Source organism: Propithecus coquereli, unplaced genomic scaffold (assembly GCF_000956105.1).
Source record: "Propithecus coquereli isolate 6110/MARCELLA unplaced genomic scaffold, Pcoq_1.0 Scaffold86, whole genome shotgun sequence".
Classification (NCBI taxonomy): Eukaryota; Metazoa; Chordata; class Mammalia; order Primates; family Indriidae; genus Propithecus; species Propithecus coquereli.
In genome coordinates, this window is record NW_012154840.1 from 6,032,720 (window position 1) to 6,037,787 (window position 5,068).

A 5,068-nucleotide genomic window follows, 5' to 3' on the forward strand; every position below is an offset into this window, starting at 1 on the left:
GAAAATTCCACTAAAGTAGAAAATTCCACTACCGGGGTTTCTCCCTTGCAATCCTTACCTGGGGCCCCACCTCCCCTGCGACCTTTCCCCTCATAAATCACTTGTAGCCATTAGTGTACCAGGCTGTAAAATAGCTTAGGACTCTGCCTCACTAAAGTTAACCCTGTTGTAACCGTGCCCCTCCCCCTTAAGCAGAGTGTATAAAAGACTGCAATGCTCTTTATCTGGTGCTCAGAATTTGGAGGGAAAAAATCCCCATCTGAGCCCACTGGCATATAAACCTGTTTTTGCCAATATTTCTGTGTGCGTGTCAGTCTATTTTCGGTCATCGCTACCGTAACATTTTGGTTCCCTGACCGGGAAACCCGATTGCGCTGGCCGTTGGGGCCACCGGCTCAGGATGGATGTTGGCGGACCAACCCTGAGGACTGGTGGGGAATCCAGGCGCCTAGACCCTGGTTGGGGACAATTTCTTCTCTGTTCAGAGGGGTTCCGCTGGCCGACGCTCTCCGGACACGCCCGGACACCGGTGAGGTGTAGGCAACCAGGCAACCAGGAATGGCCATCTGAACCATCTGAACCGTGGTAAGGTCCCGGGACCCTGTCCCAAGGAAGCCAGGCCCATCTAAGGACGGAAGAGGAGACTGATCACCTCCTAAAGGAAAGGTTGAAATTCTAGAGGGGAAATGTAAAACCTCTGTGTGTCCCAGGAAGTTTGAAATTCCCAGAGGGGCTATGTAAAACCTCTGTCTGTTCCAGAAAGGCTAAAAAAATTCCCCGGGAGGCGGGGGGAAATGTAATAGCCTCTGTGTGCGTGTGAGTGTGAGTGCTGCAGCTCCAGGGCCAAAAGCTATGGAGCGTAATTGGGTCTGTACCTGTGTTTCTGTGGCAATGTCTCAAGGCATAATGGTGACTCACTCTCCCCGAAAAGGGAGTCACCTGGCCCGGGAATTATAAGGGAGCACCTTTAGCCTAGACGTGCCTAAAATCCCCGCGAGGGGAGCAGCCAGGCGGGCAACTGAAAGTAACCCCTCCTCCCGGAACCCCTCTTCCTTTTTGTGCGACTCCGACCAGTAGGAACACTATGGAGGGACTGAATCCAAACCAACGGCACTCAGGTACATGATCAAAAATTTTAAGAAGGAATTTTCCAGCGACTGTGGAGTTAAAATGACTCCGAATCGCCTCCAGACACTCTGCGAAGTAAAGTGGCCATCCTTTTGGAGTTAGGTGGCCTGATTTGGGCACCCCCGACACTTCTATTACCCAGGCAGTCTGAAAACAAGTTACAGGCACCCCAGGACACCCAGATCAGTTCCCCTATATCGATTCCTGGCTAGGAATTGCCCAAAATTTGCCCCCTTGGGTCCGGTTCTGTGTAGAAAAGGGACAGAGCAGGGTACGCTCTGCCCACCGGCCGCGGAGGCCCCTTTGATCCCAGCCCCAAGCCTGTTCACTGAAAGACCCGGGAAGATAAACTCCCCCCACCACCGTCTCTGTTCTGCCTGAAACCCGACTCCATCCCTGTCTTGCCGCTGCCCGTGCCCCACCCCGCGCCCCGCGCCAGCTCCCACCCCAGTGCCTGCGACAGGCCGCCACCCGCCGGGACCCGGCAGGAGCGTGCAGCCTCGGAGCCGGGCAGGGCTGGGGACGGCGCCTTTTATCCCCAGAGACCCCTGGAAGCGTGCGGAGGGGCGCAGAGGCGGCGGGCGGCCCTGACATGAAAGAGCCAATGCACAGAGCCGGCACGGGCTGCGGGCGCGGGGAGGCTGCAGCTGGGCCGGCCCTGGCGTGGTGCTGGCGCTGACAGCCGCGCTCCTGACTGCGGGCTCAGCCAGCGAGTACGACCACTCGAGCTTCCAGACTGCTCGCACCGGAGCGGCCGCTTCTACGCCAGACATCCCAGCAGACCTGCGGCTGTGCCACAACGTGGGCTACAAAAGGATGGTGCCGCCCAACCTGCTGAAGCACAAAACCATGGCTCAGGTAAAGCAGCAGGCCAGCAGCTGGGTGCCCCTGCCTAACAAAAACCGCCACATGGGCACGCAGGTGCAAGTGTCTGGCCCCCACTGGCCTCAGTTTTGTTCTCTGATAAATGGTACACTGGGGGCAGGTGACGGCAGGTTGTGCCACGGCCGTGATGCTCTAGGCTTGCTCCTTGGCTGAGCTGGTGACTGCTGGAATCCTGTCCTTGAGTGCTGTGGGGAGTGAGGAGGCGGCAGCTAAGCTGGGTGCAGTGAGAAGACCTCGGCGGTGCCCATGGCTGGCCAGGACCCCATGCTGAGCACAAGCCACCCATTCTACAATGTGGCCAGACACGGCATCCTGCAGTTGGCAGGGCCCAAAGCAACAAGTGGCTGCAAACACTTGAAAGATGAGCAGCCCCACGCACAGCAGCCGCGCAGAGTGGGACACATTGCACTGCTTCCGTGTAGATCGGGCCCCTCCGCCTCTCTCTCTCTGCTCGCTCTTTGTGCCCGTCTGCCTCAACCTGCCCATCTACCCATGCCGCTGGCTCTGCGAGGCCGTGTGCGACACTTGTGGGCCCACCGTGCAGTTTCTTCAGCTTCTGCTGGCCCCGGATGCTCAAGTGCGACGAGTTCCCCGAGGGGGACGTCTGCATCGCCATGACCCCGCCCAATGCCACTGAAGCCTGAAAAGCTAAAAGATTTTGCAGGAATGAACATCACTCAACTCTTAGAGGTGGCCCAAAAGGTGTACTGGAACCAAGATCGTGTGGCCCAGAGGGAAAGTGAGGAAAAAATAAAAAGATGAAGCATACAGCCACACTCCTGGCAGCGGTGCTCAGGGCTCCTGTGTCTACCCCAGGGCTCGGTACAAAACCTGGGAGGGGGCCCGCAGGAAGGAGACACTAGAACCGGACGAGTGCGCATACTACAGAGAGACGGGACATTGAAAAAACGAGTGCCCACACTGAAAGACTGGCCCCCCCTCCCAAGACGAGGCCCTCCTGGGGGTTCCAGGTGAAACCGGAGACCCAGGACCTAATTGGCCTCACAGGCGTGAACTCCAAATAAGACCAACTGGGCTCCCTCAACCTTGGCCCCCGGTCTATTTTTGGTAGAGACGGGGTCTCACTCTTGCTCAGGCTGGTCTTGAACTCCTGACCTCAAGTGATCCTCCCACCTCGGCCTCCCAGAATGCTAGGATTACAGGCGTGAGCCACTGCTCCCGACCGAGCTGCCTTTTTTATAGAATGTCTTGTTCTTTTAGGTAGATGCCCAGTAATGGGATTACTGGATCAAATGGTAGATCTACTTGTATCTCTTTGCGGTATCTCCATATTGCTTTCCACAGAGGTTGTACTAGTTTGCAGTCCCACCAGCACGTATGAGTGTTCCTATCTCTCCGCATCCATGCCAATATTTATTGTTTCGGGACTTTTTGATAAAGGCCATTCTTACTGGGAATAAGTGATATCTCATTGTGGTTTTGATTTACATTTCCCTGATCATTAGAGATGTTGAGCATTTTTTCATATGTTTGTTGGCCATTAGTCTATCTTCTTTTGAAAAGTTTCTGTTCCTGTCCGCTTCCCACTTTTTGATAGAGTTGTTTGATTTTTTTCTTGCTGATTTTCCTGAGTTCTATATAGATTCTAGTTATCAGCCCTTTATCAGATGTGTAACATGTGAATATTTTCTCCCATTCTGTAGATTGTCTGTTTGCTCTTGTGAAAATTTCTTTGGCTGTACAGAAGCTTTTTAATTTGATCAGGTCCCATTTATTTTTTTTTTGCTCTGATTTTCTTTGGGATCTTCTTCATAAATTCTTTGCCTAGGCCAATGTCTAGAAGAGTATTTCCAACATTTTCTTCTAGAATTCTTATACTTTCTCACACCTTAGGTTTAAGTTTGTTGCCCACCATGAGTTGATTTTTGTGAGAGGTAAATGGTGCGGATCCTGGTTTCAGTCTTCTACATGTGGCTATCCAGTTTTCCCAGCACCATTTATTGAATAAGAATTCTTTTCCCCAGTGTATGTTTTTGTCTGCTTTGTCAACGATTAGATGGCTATATGAGCATGGTTTTATATCTGTGTTCTCAGTTCTGTTCCATTGCTCTATGTCCCTATTCTTGTGCCAGTACCACACTATTTCAGTTATTATACCCTTGTAGTATAGTTTGAATTCTGGTAAATTGATGCCTCCCAATTTGTTCTTTTTGCTTAAGATTGCTTTTGTTATGTGGGATCTTCTCTGGTTCTGTACAAAGCATAGAATTATTTTTTTCTATATCTGCGAAAAATGATGTTGGTATTTTAATAGGGATTGCATTGAATCTGTAGATCACTTTGAGTAGTATAGATATTTTAACAATGTTGATTCTGTTGACCCATGAGCATGGTATGATTTTCCACCTGTTTTTCCTTCCTCAGTGTTTCATAGTTCTCCCTGTAGAGGTCTTTTATGTCCTTAGTTAAATATATTCCTAGGCATTTTATTTTCTTTGTTGCTATTGTGAAGGGTACTGAGTCTTTGATTTGGATCTCAGTTTGACTGTTGTTGGCATATAGGAGTGCTATTGATTTCTGCACATCGATTTTGTAAGTGAGACTTTTCCGAATTTGTTTATCAATTCCAGTGTCTCATGGCAGAATCTTTGGGGTTTTCTAGGTATAAGATCATATTGTCAGCAAAGAGGTAGTTTAACCTCTTCTGTCCCCATTTGGATGCTCTTGATTTCCTTCTCTTGTCTGATTCCTCTGGCTAGGACTTCCAGCACTATGTTGAATAGAAGCATAGAGGGCAACCTTGTCTGGTTTCAGTTCTCAGTGGGAATGCTTTTAGTTTTTCCCCATTCAGTATGATGTTGGCTCTGCGTTTGTCATATATGGCTTGTATCATTTTTAGATAAGCCCTGTCTATACCTATTTTGTTAAACATTCTTATCAAAAAAGGGTGTTGAATTTTGTCAAATGCTTTTTCTGTGTCTATTGAGAGGATCATATGGTCTTTGTTTTTGCTTCTATTTATTTGGTGAATTACATTTATAGATTTGCATATGTTGAAGCATCCCTGCATGTCAGGGATGAAGTCCACTTGGTC

The 5,068-nt window shown here is 49.8% G+C and overlaps 1 pseudogene; it reads left to right on the top strand.

The window, feature by feature from the left end:
• The first annotated feature begins 400 nt into the window (after positions 1-400).
• On the top strand, positions 401-2,657 carry LOC105826160 (annotated as a pseudogene).
• The last annotated feature ends 2,411 nt before the right edge of the window (positions 2,658-5,068 follow it).